The 19449-nt window shown below is 40.1% G+C and overlaps 1 pseudogene; it reads right to left on the bottom strand.

The window, feature by feature from the left end:
* Window positions 1–932: 932 nt before the first annotated feature.
* LOC123457760 lies at window positions 933–8251 on the bottom strand (annotated as a pseudogene).
* Between the last annotated feature and the right edge of the window lie 11198 nt (window positions 8252–19449).

Raw genomic sequence — 19449 nt, 5'->3', positions numbered from 1 at the left:
CATCAGAGAAAATTTTGGATTCAGGAGGCATTTTTCTATAATTTCAACACTTCCCTCACTGAGCTTTTAAGAACGACTAGAATTGGGTCAGTGCTTTAACAGGTTCTGCTCTTTACACAACTTGGTAAATTTGCAAGCTTCTTCTGAGGATTCCTATGACAATCTTAACATATATTGCCATTATCACCTTTTCTCAGGGTATATCTAGCCTGAATTACCCTATAGTAGTTGTCAATGTTTCTATTTATTTTAAGTTCAATTTCAATATCTTAACAAACTTGAAGTGTTTTATATTAAGACAAATATCTATCCATTTCAGTCATTTTAAATAAAAAGGATATGCAGAGCAATAGATTTAAGAGTTCATAACTGATCTTTTTAACAAACAATGAATGCATCCTTAAGCAACATTGAAGCAAGATAACAGAAAAACCCCACTTTATTTCAGGGAATTCTTTCTCATTAGTATAAAGAAATCTCTATCATAAAATTTCTCATTACATTTTTCTATTACGTATATAGACAATAATGGGTAATGATTATTTAAATTTTAGAAACTGAAGATGCTGGGTGTGGTGGCACAGGCCTTTAATCCCAGCACTTGGGAGGCAGAGGTAGAAGAATCACTGTGAGGATCACCTGAGACTAGTGAATTCCAGGTCAGCCTGGGCTAGAGTGAGACCCTACCTCAAAAAACATTCAAACAAACCAAAAAGAACAAAACCCTGAAAATTATGATTTCTGAAGAGCTTTTATTTGTGATAGCTTGAGTAAACAACTCCCAATTAGAAAATATTGCTCAATCACCTAGCTTGATACATTTTAACCTTTTCTTGGTATATACAGAATGCACTTGACATTTTCTTGATGACAGTTTTACAGAGACCACTGTTTTTAAAAACAGGCTTAATTCACTTTTATTTTTTCTTGTATTAAAAGCCTATGTGGTAGTCACAGCTGGATGCTGGGTCATCTGTTCCAAGACTGGTGTGGATTTTCACAAAATGGTCAGTGAATTCCTGGTAGGAAGACTTGGTGAACACAGTCTCTTTCTAGAGGTCAGGGATCAGATAGCTATAGGTCTTGGAGATTGCATAAAAGTTGGCCTTAGCAAAGTTGCCCAGGTTGGCAGTGCAGGCCTTGGCTGAAGTGCAATAGTCGTCAATACCAGCCATCAGCAGCAGCTTCTTGGGCACTGGGACAGAGACAATGCCAGTGCCCTGAGAACAGGAATAAGGTGCACCAGCACAGAACCACAGTGGCCTGTCACCTTACAGGAACTGTGTGGAGCTTTCCAGTCTTGTTACCCCTGTCGCCTCTCCCAACAGGCACAATGAAGACTTTGGCCAAGATGATGACCTGTCAGATAGCAGTAGCTACCTCCTTGCAGCACTTAACACCCAGGCTGACATGACTGTTGTAGTCCCCAGTGGTGACAAAAGCCTTGAACCTGGTCCACTAGCCAGCATAAGTCTTCTTCTGTACTGGTATGACATGATCTTCAGAATCTCATTGTCAAGGCATGCCCCTGTTGCAGTCAGGTCCGCATTGCTGATAGAAATCACCCAACCAAGAGCAACTTGTGGGAAAAAGAGGTTTATTTGGCTTATAGGCTTGAGGAGAAGCTCCATGATGGCAGGTAAAATGATGACATGAGCAGAGGGTGGACATCACCCCCTGGCCAACATAAGGTGGACAACAGGAACAGGAGAGTGTGCCAAACACTGGCAAGGGGAAACTGGCTATAACACACATAAACCTGCCCCCAATGATGCACTACCTCCAGAAAGCATTTATTCTCAAATCTCCATCATCTGGGAACCTAGAATGCAGAATATCTAAGTTTATAGAGAACACCTGAAACAAACTACCACAGCTCCCAAGAAGAAGTCTCCTTGATGAGCAGGAAGAACAGATATATCTCCAGAGAGGATCTTCATGACCTTAACCAGGTGGCCCAGGTTGATGATGGGGATCTACTCCTTGTCTTTGACCTAACTGCTTTACATAGAAACAATGGAGGGAATGCCTGAGGTGATTTCACCCAAGAAAAACTCAGTGGTAGTAATGTTCTGTTTTGAAAGGAGATCTGAAAAGAAGGAACCTGATCTTCAAGGTCATTATTTATTTAGTCCCTGAATTACAAATATGGCTGTGTCCAGCACACCTAGCATTGGTTTTGGAGGCATGAAAAATGTGTGGAGTGGGTCATAAAGTACACACTGTTACGGGAACCACTGATGAGACACAGTATATAGGCAGGGTGTAAAGGCCCTGAGGGAGAGGCTGGCCAAGCCATTGGAAGATGGACTGTGGTTTGCATGAAGACCAAAGATGTTTTAGATATACCAGGACTGTGCAAGGGCTACCATTGAGTACTGTTGCCATGGCATGGAACTTTTCACTATTCATCCCAGCTAGATGAGTAGAACTGCAAAATCTGGAGACTTGTCAGTCACTGGTTATGATCTTGGACTTGTACTGCAGATGTCTGATGTTTTCTTGACATTTATTGAGTTAGCATTGCAGTCAGAAATGTTTACTCTGTGTCTTTATATGTTAAAAGTATACAACTTGTTTTGATTTTACAGGACTCACAGTTAAGAGACAATCTTAAACCTCAGATAGGGCTTAGGACTTTGCAACTGTATTAAGTAGGTAAAGACTGTGGGGACCTTTGGATTTGGACTGAACACAATATACAATGTGAAGTGGTTTTGAGTCTCCTGGGGGTGGGGTGGATGTTTGAATGGATGCCCCCTAATATATTTAGGAATTTATTAAAGTTTGTAACTTAAACATCCAGCTGCCTGCCTAGAAGAGGTGTCACCATGGTCAGATAATAGGGTCCATCCCTAAGTGTGGGGATGGATTTATATTTCCAGCTAAACATATTCAAAATGCTGGAGCTTTGCCTTGGGTTCCTGGAGTGTGCTTTCTGATTCTGGTGGTAGTTGCTTTTCTCTCTGTGTATGAACCTGTAAAATGGGGGCCAGCATTTTCTGCCATTATGGAACCTCCCCTCTATCTGTAAGCTTCAATAAATCCCTTACTCCATAACTGTGCCTGGTTTGAAAGTACATCCCAGCCACCTGAGGCTGTCTACTACAGTTAGTTTCATATTGAAAATCTTAACATTCTTCAAAACTTGTTTGTAGATCCAAAAAGTAATCTACATTCAGTTTCTTATCATCTTCACTGACTTAATGTTCAATCTGTAGTATCCTCATTGTAAGAATCTGCTCAATAATTTATTAATTTGGAGTTTACATATATGTATGTCAACCTCTGTATCTATGATGCAATACTATGTTTATCTTCTTATTTCAATTCCAATACTAAAAATTTGGTAATTTATTATGTATTATGATTATTTATATTTTGTATGTAGCAGTTTATAAATACCTGTATTGTCTGGATTGGTCTTAATGAGTCATACATAAGAAAACAAGAGGAATGACACTATGTTAGTTCCAAACCTGGATCATAAAACAAACCAGCAAACAAGATAGAATTTCTAACTGGCTTACCAGAGCATTCAGCCTTGGCTCCATGAGCCTCCAAAGGAGAAGACACTGGTACTTCTGTGCTGGAAAGAAACTCAGTCCACTGGAGAGGCCACAAGAAGTTGCTGTGGTGGAGACGTATGCACATTAACTTTTGAAAATTAGAACTGCCTCCAGTTTTATTCTGGTATCATTTGACTTGGCCCTGGGTTATGATGTCTACCCCTGCTATAAAATTCTAGACAATATACATAAATATTGTGCCCAGGCTCTACCCATTTGTTGTCAAGGTTTCTGTCAGCAAGTACAATTGTCAACATACTGCCATTATGGCTAATTATTGGTAGGGCAAGTTCAACAGTTGTTTTAAAAAGATAATCTGGTGAGAAATATTGGCCACGAGCCTTTATCCTCTCAAGGGAAAACTTGTATCCAAACAAAATCTAAAGCAGAATCCAAACAAATCTTTTTAAAAGCTGGCACTCCATGGTGGTTTGTGTAATACTATATATATATCTTTATCTAAAAAGGATTAGAGACTATGAGGACATTTTTTGCTAAATACTTGTTGACATATATTATTAATTTAGTAATTTGCACATCTATGTGTTTAGCAACTCAGAAGAAGAAAGCTTCTTTGGGGATTGTAACTGAACAGCTGTAACTTGGAAGTACTTAAGTGAATGTAAAGAGTTTCAAACAAGTAGTGGAACCATTTTACTTCCTGTGTCAAATACTATGTAGTTAAAACTAGGTGATAAAAATAAAGATCCCATTTTTGTGTTAAGAACAATAGACTGTGGGATTATGCCAATTTTTTCCAACTTTTTGGGAAAAAAAATATCCTGAACCACATCAGACCCAAGGTTTCTGTTGTAGTTAATTCTATATTGCTGGAATGAATACCCCAACCAGACACAAGTTATTGGAGGAAGAGATCAAATGGCAAAAGAAGCTGGCTCCCACTCATAAATGCAAGCAGAGAGAGAGCACCAAACTGCCATCATCACAAACAAGCAGAGGCAGGCAGTAAGCAGGATCCCCAGTGTCCAGGCTGTTCTGCATATCTTTAGGCTGGAATTCAAACCCACCCAGCTAACATGTCCTACAGCCAGGGAGTTAGAAACCTGCCCCGGCCAGTGGGGAGTTGAACAAGGACTCGAGGAGAAGCTAACCTGGGTGAAGGGCAAACAGACACAAGAAGGAGACCATGCTAGATGTTTGTCACGGCCTTGAGAGTTTATTCTTACATGTAGGTTTACATAGGGTTGTAGGGGGAAGGGGATGTGGTCAGGGCAAGGAGTTGTAGGGGGAAGGGGACGTGGTCAGGGCAAGGATCACAGAGTTACTGGTTAAACCACAATGCCTTTGTTTCTTCATCAGCTACCAGCAGGATGGGGGAGTGTTTAGCCAGGTGTATGATCCCATTGTTTCTGGTAGTTGAATATTTGGTGAGGAAGTAGAAAGTTAACTTGCTATATGGCAGTCTTTGTTTGTGGTAGTTGAGTATTAGGTGAGGAAGTAAAAACTTAACTTGCTATAGGGCAGTCTCTGTTAACATGGCCGACGTTTGGTTCATAGCTCCCAACAAAGACGCAAATGAAAAGTTTTAATAAAACAACTGAGTCTATGGAGGACATACATTCAAATTAGCACAGTTTACAAACATTGAAAATTATTATTATTATTAAATATATTCTTCATTTTAGCAAAAGTTCAAAATTCAAAAAGGAAAAAAAAGGTAAAGTTATTCCATTTAAGTAGATGCTGGTCAGTTATAACAAAAAAATTTTCTTTGTTTAAACAAAGTTTTAATTCTTTTTATCATTTAAACATCTAAGTGAATCTTGCTTTAAGATACATGATTGTTAGAATCATAAATTTGGGTCTGGTTCCAGTATCTGTAACAAATCTAGGTCCTAAACTCTTGGCTTCTTTGGGCATTGCTGTAAACAGTTTATAATGGCTCTGAAGGCTCCACCCATCCTGCTAAGAGGCCAGGATCTCCGAATGCCAAAGTTCTGTATCTTTAAGCATATTAACATATCAAGGCAAAGAACACAACTTTGAATGTTTGTCCTATGGCCTCCATACACATGTGCAACTGTGCTCACACATATTCATGTGACCACAAACATACATACATGCTTGTCACACACATGTGAAAGCTTACACACACACACACACACAAATTAGCAGCTTATATGTCCCACAGCAGCAGGGGCAATAACCTTAAGTAACCTAGTGCTTATCACCATCTTAAAGCTCTAAGACTATGTATAGATATATTTATGTATATACCAGGGACACATTATTTGTATAGCCACCAAATTATGTTAAAGAAACTTTAAAGATTGAAATTTATTTTAAAGGGTTTTTCAATGAAATCTGTGAAAAAAAAATGAATTGACAAATTTGATGGTTTATAAAATGTAAATATGAAGTAAAATCCAATTTTGTAAGTAACAAACAGATTTCTGAAAGTTGTTTCAAAACATGAACCATAATGTCATTACCCATTATTATGGCTATTAGTACATGTGAAGGAATATATATTTGTGTTCAATATATACGAGTTTATCACTTTTCTTTTTTCTAATATAATATCTGTATTGTTATCTTTAAAGTTTGTAATGCCATCATTGTATTCATAACTCAATAGACACTAAAGTTCTCAATGAAGAAGCTGAGTAGATGGGCTGGAAAGATAGCACAGAGGTGAAGCATTTGCCTCCAAAGCACATTGATCAGGGTTTGATTCCCCACTTCCCACATAAAGCCAGATGCACAAAGTGGTACATAAATCTGGAGTTTGTTTACAGCAGTTGTAGGCCCTGGTGTGCCCATTCTCTCTGTCTGTCTCTCTTCTCTCTATCTCACTCTCTCTTCTTTCAAATAAGTAAATAAAAGTAGGGTTGGAGAGATGGCTTAGTAGTTAAGGCACTTGCCTGCAAAGCCAAAGGACCTCAATTTGATTCTCCAGTACTCATGTAAGCCAGATGCATAAGGTGGCACATGCATCTCGAGTTTGTTTGCAGCATTGGAGGTCCTGGTGCACCCATTCTCTCTCTCTCTCTCTCTCTCTCTCTCTCTCTCTCTCTCTCTCTCTCTCATAAATAAAGATAAATAAAAAATCTTTAAGTTCAGTAGGAGAAACTTTTACATATTTTCCTGGACATAATTGCTACTTATTTCACTTCATAATTACTACTGAAAATAATTTTCAGGAAATATCAAGAAGATTAAGTGCAGTACTGCTGAGAAGTATCTAAGATGCTCTTAATAAATTCCTTTCTATTTAAAGGAGCTGGTAAGGATTCTTTTACTTGCAATGAAGATCAGTTTGATCTATTTGAAATGCTAATGGAAAAGTCTAGCTTAAAAGAGATTTCAAAGGTATAGAACACAGAACTCTCATAAAAAAAATAAAGGTATGGCAAGAGTCTTGTTTTATGTCTACACAACTCAAATAAAATATGACTTATCTAAATATTTATGCTTAAATGCTATAGAATTTCAGGTTCTATGCTTTCCACCTGTCTCTTTATTTGAGGGACTCTCATCAGCCAAATACTGACCTTAAAATATGAATGCATTAAGCTTCATTTTACAGGTATTTTAAATCAAAAGCACAATTCAGAAGTCTTCATAATGTTTTCCTTCATGGGTTTAATGTTTTATTGGTGCAGAAAGACACATAAATAACAAAGGGAAGTGAAAACTAAAGTCCCATTGATGGTGTGTGTGTGTGTGTGTGTGTGTGTGTGTGTGTGTGTGTAGGTCCGTATGCAGATGTGGAAGAGTGCTCTGGTCACATGAAAATACTAAAGGGTTAGAAGTATGATAGCTGATTTCCTCATGATTGAATATTCACTGATACAGTTAGTCATAAATTGTTGTGAACACCTATTTCACATTGTTGTGATCTAACTTGGGGACTTCCGGTCAAAGTGACAAACTCATAACCAAGCTAGAGCTTCATGGGTGAAATCGGGCAAATTGGAGGCTCCAGTCCTGGCAGGTCTCAAAGGGTACTGATAGGGCACTGATGTGCACATAGCAAATCTGCAGATTCCTATAAGCTTTCAGGCACAGCTAAAGTGCAACCATACTCTGGGGCGGGCTGGTGCCTAAAGGGGCCTGGTTAAGTTCAGGCAGGCAGGGCAATCTGGTGATTGGCCTTCCTCCACACACCCCTCATTCAGAAAGAGAATCAACACACTGAGCACGTACATACAGTGTGGGAGGTGGGGGTCCATGTTTCCATGCCAGTGCCAGTAAATCCCCACAGGCATGGGGGATCCCAGCACCACACTACCTCCTCACTGTCAAATGTTCCCAAGTGTCACGGACCTCCACCGGCCCTGCTCCACATACTGCGCTTCCATGCTGCCCACCTCCATTTGCCACTCATGGGATGAACAAGCCTTGAGGCCCCACAGTGTCAGAGCTAGGACCCATGCTTCCACCATCCCTGAGCTGCCTATCCCTGCTCTGTAAGCCCTAAGGGTCCACAGGTGCTAAAGCTAGGGCCCATGATACTGCATCCACCCAATTCCACTGACCCAGAACATCCCCACAGTGCCAGAGACAGGGATCAACTTCTGCCCCACTCTGCACCAGTCCCCGCAGGTCTCCACCCCAGGACTCTGGCCCCTGGGGGTCCCCACTCCATCAGCCTCAGGGGGCATTTCTGGCCTCTTCCACCTCCTTTGATCTTGCAAGGCTACTGGCTGCCTCCACATACCTAAACCCACATACTAGCCACCTCCACCGACCACCTTCAGTTCTAGTTCCTGGATCCTGGAAGCCCACACACCTCCCTACCCCACCACTCCCAACTCCCCATCCCACTCCACCCCACCATTCCATTTTCTTACCACCATGATTCACCTACAAGTGTCCCAGACACAGCACAGGAATATCTGGAAAGTGCCATGGAATAACATTAACCAAGAATGTGAAAGACCTATGTAATTAAAACATAAAAACACTCAAGAAAGATATTGAAGAGGACAAGAAAAGACGGAAGGACCTGCCATGTTCCTGGATAGGTAGAATTAAAACTGTGAAAATGACAAATCAAAAGCAATATGCAGATACAATGCAATACCAATAAAAATCCCAGCATCATTCTTCACGCAGATAGAAAAAAACAATCTCAAAATTTATATGGGGACTGTAGAGATGGTTTAGCAGTTAAGGCACTTCCTGTAAAGCCTAAGGATCAATGCTTGACCCCCAGAGCCCATTATCCAGACACTCATGATGATACATGTGCAAGGTCATGCATGAAAACAAAGGGGCACACATGTTGAGTCAAATGCAGTGGTTAGAAGTCCTGGTATGTCAATTCTCAACTTCTCAACCTCTCTCTGTATATCTCATTTAAAAAATCATATGGAATGGCAGAAGGCCTTGGATATCCAAAATTATGCTACAAAATAACACCTCTGGAGGTATAACCATACCTGATCTAAAGCTGTACTTCAAAGACATATTATGAGCTGAAAAATGCCTCCATGTAGACAAGCTGACAGAAAGCTAGAAAAAGCTACTCTGCATGCAGTTCCATGGGAGAGAGAAATCACCAGTGGCAATAAACAACAGTGGACACTGCAAGCCTTAAATTTGGTCATTGAGGCCAAATGAGTCAACAGGTGAAACAGTGGTATGTCTGCTGTGGGGGAAACCCACTATTCTCTAATTGGACTGAGGCCTGCTCCACTGGACAGAATACATGCCTGATACTGAACACCTATGATAGGGAAGTCATGAGTTTAGAAGTATAACACCTGCTGGTATCTGACTAAATGTATGTATACTATGCTCACCAAACTACCCAGTAAGCACTTCTCTTAATGTTCACATCCATATATTAATGCTACTCTCACTTTTGGTTAGAGAAGCTTCTCTTGTCAAATGGTGATGACCTTGGAATGGCTCAGAAGCCACCATAGTGCTAAGAAGAAGTTACAGAGGAGCATTCAGCACTGAAACATCTCTATCACACTTTGTAAGGCTTCGGGTCCACTGTGAAAGATGTGGCAGAAAGAATATAAGAGCCAAAAGAAGGACAGGACTCCTTGCAATGCACTCTTCTAGACACAAAATGGCCTGGATATCCATGACCACTCAGTGCCAGACAATGCCTACACAAGAACATCATAATAGGAGGAATAGATAATGACATCAAAAGAAGGGGCCAGAGAAATGGCTTAGTGGTTAAGTTGCTTGCCTGCAAAGCCAAAGGACCCAGGTTCTATTCTCCAGGACCCATGTAAGCCACATGCACAAGGGGCACATGCATCTGGAATTTGTTTGCAGTGGCTAGAGGCCCTATCATGCCTATTCTGTCTCTGGCTGTCTCATCTCTTTCTCACTCTCCTTGCAAATAAAGTTTAAAAAATTAAAAAATCAATAAATAAAAGAGAGACTGAAAAGGGGAGGAGATATGATGAAGAGTGTAGTTGCAAAAGAAAAAGTGTGGGGGAGATTATCATGGTTTATTGTCTATAACTGCGGTGGACTGATTCAGGTGTCCCTCATAAAGTTAGGTGTTCTGAGTGCCTGGTTCCCAGCTAATGGAGATTTGGGAACTAACACCTTCTGGAGGCAGTATATTGTTGGGGGCAGGCTTATGGGTATTATAGCCAGTTTCCCCTTGCCAGTGTTTGGGACACTCTCCTGTTCCTGCTGTCCATGGGGGGTGATGTCCACCCTCTGCTCATGTAGTCATTTTTGTTACCCGTATGGAGTTTCCCCTCAAGTCTGTAAGCCAAAATAAACCCTTTTTTCCCAAAAGCTGCTCTTGGTCAGGTGATTTCTGCCAGCAATGCAAACCTGACAGCAACAATAACTATGAAGTTGTCAATAAAAAAATAGATTTAGGAGGCTGTATAGATGGCTTAGCAGTTAAGCACTTGCCTGTGAAGCCTAAGAACCCCAGTTTGAGGCTCCATTCCCCAGAACCCACATAAGCCAGAGGCAGAAGGTGGTGCATGTGTCTGGGTTCGTTTGCAATGGCTGGAGGCCCTGGCCTGCCTATTCTCTCTTTATCTATCTGCCTCTTTCTCTCTCTGTCTGTCCTTCATTCTCAAATAAATAAAGAAATAAATTTTTTAAAGACTTTTAAAAAAGAATAGCTGGTGAAGAATAGGCTGGTGGTATCGCCATACCCAATTTTAAGCTATATTACAAAGCCATAGTAAAACAACAAACAAAAAGAAAAAGCATAGTACTGGCACAAAGATACAAAGACAGACATGTAAATCAATGGAAAAGAAATGAGGACCTAGATGTTAATCCAGGCAGGTAAAGCCATCTGACTTTTGACAAAAAATCCAAAAAGATTCATTGGAGAAAAGACAGCCTCTTCAACAAGTGGTGCTGGGAAAACTGGATATCTATATGTAGAAAGATGAAAATAGATCCTTGCCTTTCTCCATATACAAGAATCAAATCCAAGTGGATCAGGTACCTTAATATCAGACTTGAAACTCTGAAATTGCTAGAGGAAAAGGTAGGGGAAACCCATCAACATATTAGCATAGATAATGACTTTCTGAATATAATCCCAATTACTCAGAAAATAAAATCACTAATCAACCACTGGGCTCTCATGAAATTACAAAGCTTTTGTACAGCAAAGGACACTGTGAATAGAGCAAAGAGACAACCTACAGAATGTTAGAAAATCTTTGCCAGCTACACATCTGACAGAGGATTAATATCCAAAATATACAAAGAACTCAAAAATCAGAACAATAAGAAATCAAATAACCTAATTAAAAAATGGGCAATGGAAGTAAACAGAGAATTCTTATCAGAAGAAATACAGATGGCATATAAACATCTAAAAAGTGTTCTACATCCTTAGCTATCAGGAAAATACAAATTAAAACTACCTTGAGATTCCATCTCTCTCTCCTGTCAGAATGGATACCATTAAGAAAACAAAGGACAATAAATGTTGGTGAAGATGTGGTAAAAGGGGAACCCTTCTACACTGTTGGTGGGAATGTAAACTGGTACAGCCATTGTTGAAATCAATGTTGAGGTTCTTGAGACAGCTAAAAATAGATTTACTATATGATCCAGCAAGAGTACTTCTAGGCATATATCCTAATGGCTTTTCTCTCTACCTTAGAGATACTTGCACAACCATGTTTATTGATGCTCTGTTCACAATAGCTAGGAAATGGAACTAGCCTAGATGTCCATCCACAGAATAATGGGTAATAAAGATGTGGTACATCTACACAATGGAGTTCTATTCAGCGGTAAAAAAAAAAAGGAAATTATGAAATTTGCAGGGAAATCGATGGATCTGGAAAGAGTTATACTAAGTGAGGTAACCCAGGCCCAGAAAGTCAAAGGTCACATGTTCTCAAATGTATAGACTTGTGTGTGATATGGAACCAAAAATCAGTAGGAGTGGCCCATAAGCTAGAAAAAGGCTACAAGGGAGAGAGGAGAGGGAAGGTCTTAAGAGGATGGTATTGCGTATACGTGAGTAGAAGAACAGATTACAGGGAGGGGAAAGGCCGAAATGAGGCCAGGGGAAGAGATTGTGTAAAAGAAGGGTGGGGGGAGAGTCAATCAAAATTCAAGATACTCTGAATAAGAAATATGAAAACCTACTTTCTTAAATAATGGAATATCCAGAAGCCATAGATTGTCACTAGAAAATTTTCAGTGCCAGAAATGGGATACCTTCCAGTGAGTTGTTGGCCAAGGAGGTCCCTGTTGTCTCCAACACTACAGGCTATTGCCAATACCCTTGGTTTCCCATGAGAAAGAGATGGTAAGACCCTATTGCTGAAGTCTCCACATGCTTGAGCTGCATAGTCACTGAGAAATCAAACTGGTTCTGAGCAGAAAACCTTCTCCCTGTATCCCAGCCATCTGAAAGCTGGAAAAGGCTGCACTGTATATGGCCTTATGGGAGACAGAAGTCATCATCAGTGAAAACAGTGGACACTGGAAGCCATTAAGTTTGACCAGACAGACCAAATGACTGAATGAGTGCAATAGTGTCATGTCTTCTCTGGGGAAAATCAACTGCTCTCTAATTGGACTAAAGGTCCACTCTATGGTAGAGAATGCATGCCTGATACTGAAAACCTAATCAAAAGCCTATGGCAGGGGAGGTCATGAGCCTTAGGGGTAATAAAGCCTGCTCTTGAGTGGATAAATGCATATACTCTCACCAAATTGCCCTGAAAACACTACACTTAATGTTCGTACTCATATATTAATGCTACTCTCACTTCTTGTTACAAAATCCTTTTTAGATGGCGATGACCACGGGGATGACCCAAAAGGCAACATAGTGCTGAGAAGAAGGGATGGAGGAGTGTCCAGTACTGAAACACCTCACATCCTCCAAGGTTCAGGGTCCATTATGGACAGAATTGAGAACGATTTCTTAGATCAAATAATTACAGCTACTTGCCAACAACATACACTGGAGAAAAGACAGAATCTTTAATAAGTAGTGCTGGACAAATTATACAACCACATGTAGAAAAGTAAATATAGACCTACTCCTCTGACCAGGCACAAAAAAACAACTCCAAATGGAGTAAAAGCTTTAATATAAGACCTTAAACTCTCAAACTACTGCATGAAAAATAACTGGAACTCTCCATGGTAGAGGAGTGGAGAAAGACTTCCTGAACAATACCCCAGTAGCCCAAGAAATTAAACAATCAGTGAGCTCTCATGTAGCTTAAAAGCTTTTGTACAGGCAATCATACCATAAACAGAACCAACAGACTCCCCACAGAATGGAAGAATCTCTTTGCCAGATATGCCACTGGCAGAGGCCTAATATCTAGAATCTACAAAGAACTCAAAAATCTAAGTACTAAAAAATTCAAACAATCCACTCAAAAAATTAGGCAAAGAACTGAATGGGAAATTCTCAATGAAAGAAATATAAATGGCTAATACTCACACAGGAAAATGTTCAACAGCCTTAACCATGAAATGAAAACAACTATCAGATTCCACCTTACTCCAGAAAGGATGACAATAAGTGTTGGCGAGGATGCAGGGAAAGAGGAACTCTCATTCACTGCTGGAGGGAGTACAAACTTGTATAACCACTGTGGAAATCAATATGGAGACTCCTGAAAGAGATAAAAATAGAACTTCCATCTGACCCAGCCATTCCTCTCCTGGGCATCTACCCTAAAGGCTTCACTCTTCACTGCAGAAGTATTTGCTCAAACATGTTCATAGATGCTCATTTCACAATAACTAATAATTGAAATCAACCCAGATGCTCTCGTTTGATGAGTGGACAATAAAGATGTAGTACATATACACAATGGAATTCCACACAGCAATAAAACATCATATAAGGAAATCTGTAGGAAAATGGATGGATTTGGAACAGATCAAACTAACCAATCTCACACAAGGACAGAAAGACAAATGGCACATGTTCTCACTCATCTGTGGCTTACAAAGTGGAACACTTGAATTACAGGCATACCTGGTGTTGCAGTCAGGTTCACATTGCTGGTAGAAATTATCCAACCAGGAGCAGCTTGTGGGAAAAAGAGGTTTATTTTGGCTTATAGGCTCGTGGGGAATCTCCATGATGGCAGGGAAAATGATGCCATGAGCAAAGGGTGGACATCACCCCATGGCTAACATAAGGTAGACCATAGCAACAGGAGAGTGTGCCAAACATTGGCATAGGGAAACTGGCTATAACACCCATAAGCCATCCCCCAACAATACACCACCTCCAGGAGGCTTTAATTTCCAATTGCCATCAGCTGGGGAACCTAACATCCAGAACCCCTAAGTTTATGGGAGACACCTGAATCAAACCATCACACCTGGCAAGCAACTCAGAGAAGAGGGATAGAACGGTTCAAGGGGAGGAGAACAGTGGGTGAAGGGAGATATACACAAAACCAAATCCAAGATGAATTGATATAACAGAAACCTTCTTCCTGAATAACAGACTAAAGATATAACATATAAACCTCAATAGAAGCATGGAGTGATCATCTGATAAAAAGAGCCTTGGAGAAGATGGGATGAAGCCTAACTTTAGAACATTTGGCTCTGGCCTGTAACTCCTAGCACCAGAAATAGGTTGCTCTCCATATTGGGCTGTTGATCAGAGAGGTCTATGAGGTCCCTAATATAAGAAAAGCTTCTGTCAAAGCACTTAATTACCTATCTGAGGTATTAAAAAAAAAAAAGTAAAACCCTATTGCTAAAGACATCATATGCTGACTACGAAGAACATTAGAACATTGAAAGTTCTCACTGAATCTTGAAGGAAACCAGTTTCTAGATGGTTATCCCATATGTTGCTGTAAAGCTCTACATGACCTGCTGCAGGCAATGTCCAACAGCTTTGTGAGCAAGTACAGGACACTGCTGTATGAAAGAAAGCAGTCTGACAAGATGTACACACCTGCGCTATAGTGGCACATAGCTTAGGTGGGTAATCAATGGCTTTCTTATTGGCTATGAGATCTTCTCAGTGGAAAGAAACCTATAACTGGAACTAGTAACCAAGTCAGAATCCTATGCAGACCAAGATAATGGACTCTGGTAGTCAGCTCCCACTAGTCTTTGTCCAAAAATGAGGCTACACCAATCAAAATCTCTCTAAATTAGCAATGCTTATCCTCTATAACCTATCCTGATATCACCCTCCATGGGAAAATCTGTAGTAGTCAGCTTCATATCTTTGTGATGAACCTCCAGACCAGACATAGTTGTGGATGAAAGAAATTTCTTGAAGATACAGGGAAAGTTCCATAACAGCAAAAGAATCTGGCTGACATTCACTGGCCCAGGCAGAGAGACAAAAGCCACAGCGAAAACCCAAAAGCCACACCAGCACCATAAACAAGCACACTTAGGAACTGCAGGCAAAGGTCAGGAATTTTGCATATCTTTAGACTAGAATTCCAAATCCACCTCCACAACTTAGGGTTGGATTGTAGGATCCACCTACAGTGATACCTCCTCCAGCCAGGTGAATGCAGATCTAAAGGATGAGCTTTGATAAAAACCTGAGTATATTGTGGGCCAACAATTCAAACTACCACAACAACCAAAATCTATCAACAAAACAAGAACAGATATCTGACTCTCTGGCAGAAGATGAGCCATCCCTCACATTGCAGCTAGGACCCAAGTGAAATCACAGAGGAACTGGCAAGATGAGTAAGAGTGCTGTTGCCACAGCAAACCTGACAACCTGCTCCAGAAGCTGCTGAGAGCTCAACACTAAAGTAGACTTAAATTACACCAACCAAGGCTCAGGGAATTTTACAGAAGAGGAAACAGAAAGAATGTAAGAGCCACAGGGCAGGAGGGAATATCCAGAGACATTGCCCCCACCCCCACAATGCCTGACTGATACTCTCACAATTGATAACCAACAACTCCATGGTGAATAACAGCAATTCCCTTCAGGAGGCCCTTCAGTGGAGTAGAGTCAGGAAGGAAGGTACAGATGGTATCATCATATGAATGAAATAAATGATAAGTTAATGCATGTGAACCTTTTCTGTATATAGAATGTCTACAGTTTTAAAACTTTTCAACATGAACTAAGAGAGCGACTATTATAAACTTACAAATACAAGATAAGTGTGCAAAAAAAGAGAAACCAATAAAGATAATTCTAAAAAAAGAGAATGCTATGTCATCAAATATTAGAATTTTATTGTCAGCTGTAGTAATTAATAGTGAGCATCAAACTGGACCAGAGTTCAATTCACATAGGCAATGAACTTCTGGGCATGTCTATGAGGTAATTTTAAAAGAGGTTTAACTAAATTGAGAAGGTCACCTGGAATGTGAACAACACTTCTATAGACTGGGGTCCCCAACTAAATAAAAAGAAGAAAGCAAATTGAACACTAGCATTCACTATTTCCTGCTTCCTGACTGTAGAAGTAATGTGACAAGCTGCCTCATGTCTCTGCGGCCTCTGCTGCCATACCTTTCCCACCATGATAGACTGTACCCTCAAACTGTGAAACTAAATAAACCCCTGTTCCCTTAACTTGTTTTTGTTGGGTATGTTGTCAGAGCAATGAGAAAAGGAATGAATGCATTCTCCAAACATTAATCATCATAGAGCATTCACATTCCCTGAGAACAAGATCATTAGTCCCTGAGGATCATGTACTCTAATCCTAGTGAGATGTTTATATCTTTCAGCTAATTATTACTCATGCATTAGCGTTTTCCTCTTTTGAATTATCGTATGTTCAATGTTAATTTATGGCCATTCTCTTTAATTTCTATCATCATCATCATCTGGAATTCCAATATCCAAATTACTGACCAGTACATAATTCTGACCTTGCTCCCATGATGACACCTCCCACTACCTTCAGCTCTACTCCATTCAGTCAGCTGCTCACCCTGTCACTCTCTACCTCTATATGTGAAGTTAGTTCTATTCCTGGATTTGGGCCTATGATAGTTTGAATAGATTTCTTCCAATATAGTCAAGAGTTTATTAAAATTATAATCTATACCTCTGGCCACCTGGTTGAAGAAGATGTCTCTATGTGCAGACTCTAGGGTCCAGCTCTAAGATGTGGGGCAGATTTCCAGCTAAAGATTTAAAAATGGCTGGAGTTCTGCTTCATATTCCTGAAGTGGGTCAGCTTCTTCTGCCATTATGGAGCTTCCTATCAATCTGTAAGCTTCAATAAATCCCTTCCTCCCATAAACTGTGTCTGCTCTTGAGGTTCATCCCAAAATCAGGAATCTGTTTACTACAGCATTGGTACTAATATGTGGGACATAGCTCTGATGAATCTGACTATGTCTTTTGGAACTCGTGTGCTGGAGAAATTAGAAACTTGATGCTTACAAGTAAAGATGCCTTGTGGATCAGTAAGCAAAGTTTTAAGGACTATTCTGGAGACAGTTTGAAAATGCCAAGTGCAGAGAGAATTGTATTTGGAAGCTTGTCTTATGAGCTTTCTAAGGGAAAGGAAAGACTACAAAGGACTGGCCATGTTCTGCTGCCCAGGCCCAGATAGTTTGATCAAGGTTTAATTTGTAATGGACTAATGAGCTAGGCTAAAGATATGGAACTGAGAGATTCAAGATTTAAAGTTGGAAAAAACTCAAGCAAGTTTAAAATTACTGGCACAGAGACTCAACTATGAAGCTGCTATTGTCAAACACATTAGCAATCTTAAGGAAGATGGCCCAAATACATTACAACAAAACAATGGAGAGAATGTTTGAGGTAATTTCAGCCCAAAAAAGACTCAGTGTACTCTTTTGAAAGGAGATATGAAAAGAAGCAACATGTTCTTCAAGGTCAAGATTTATTTAGTCTCTGAATTAAGAATATGGCTATGTCCTGCATACCTGGTACTGATTTTGGAAAGCATGAAGAGTGTGTGGAATGGTCATGAAATGCATACAGTTCCAGGAACCACTACTGCAACATGGCATGAGGGAGGGCATGATGATGCTAATAAGCTGGCAGTTTATATGTTGAAGCATATAAACTTGTTTTGATTTTACAGGACTCACAGTTAACAGACAACCTTATGTCTCAGATGAGACTTGACACTTTAGAACTTTCTTATGTTGGAAAAGACTATGGATAATTTTGAAGTTGGACTGAACACAATTTACAATGTGGAGGGTTATGAATCTACTGGGTGCTGGGGCTGCAGATTGTGGTAGTTTGAATGGATGTCCCCCATATATTCAAGAGTTTACTAAAGCTTGTAATTTAGGGCTGAAGAGATGCCTTAGCAATTAAGGCACTTGCCTGTGAAGCCTATGGAACCAGGTTTGATTCCCCAGAATCCATGTAAGCCAGATGCACGTGGTAGCACATCTGTCTGGAATTTGCTTGCCATGGCTGGACATCCTGGCACACCTGTTCTCTCTAAACAAATAAATATATTTTTTACAGCTTGTAATTTAGATCACCAGCTTCCTGGCTGGAGGTGGTGTGGGGATAGATTTGGAATTTTCAGCTACAGATATGAAAAGTGTCAGAGTTCTTTCTCATGTTCCTGAAATGTACCTGTTTGTGGTGCTGTTGGTGGCTTTTATTATTCACTTAGCATAGACCTGTGGAACTCAGCCATCTTCTGTCGTTATAGCACTTCCCCTCATTCTGAAAACTTCAATAGATCCCTGCCTCCCATAAGCTTTGTTTGGTCTGGAGGTTCATCCCAGCAGAATGAAGCTGTCTACTATATGGCCCTATGCATTTCTGACCACAGTTTCCATGCTTACCAGCCGTCTTAAATATGGATATTTAACACATACAATTCTCTTAGCTTACCTATTTTTTTGTATTTTTTTCAGATCTACCTGTCTTTATTCCCTTTCATATATCACAAAAATTCTATCTCATCCCTTGAAGCTCTCTCTCTGAATAATTTCCTCCACTTCTTTTTCTCCATTAGATCACTGCCACTCCATGCACAAAGACCAGCTGTGTATTTAGCTGTCAGGTTGCTCTGTCTCCTTCTATAATGAAACAGCTAATAAGAAAAAAACTCTCTCTCAGACTAATGTATACCTCTATGATATAGCTACTTATTTCACCAAAGGAATACTTTTCAAAAACCTTTCTTTTATATTTGGAATGTCTCTAATGTTCCAATCTTCATTGCCTTGCCTTCTGTTTCAAATTTTCTCTGGTTTCTCTTATAAAATATGCTACAAATGCTGGAATACCATGAAATATCTCAACAAACATGCAAATACCTATGTATCTGCATCTATCTCTTCCTACCTCATTGCTGAGGTGAGCTTACTCGCTTTATGTTCAAAACTTTCATCTTATGCTTATGGTCCAATTTCCCCAACTCAAAATCTAGAGACCTCACTTGTCAATCACCCACATCATCCTCTTCCCCAATAGCTACTGATCATGCACATTTAAATTTGCTCAGTGATT

Source organism: Jaculus jaculus, chromosome 1, assembly GCF_020740685.1.
Source record: "Jaculus jaculus isolate mJacJac1 chromosome 1, mJacJac1.mat.Y.cur, whole genome shotgun sequence".
Lineage (NCBI taxonomy): Eukaryota > Metazoa > Chordata > Mammalia > Rodentia > Dipodidae > Jaculus > Jaculus jaculus.
This window is presented reverse-complemented; position numbering and strand designations above follow the sequence as displayed.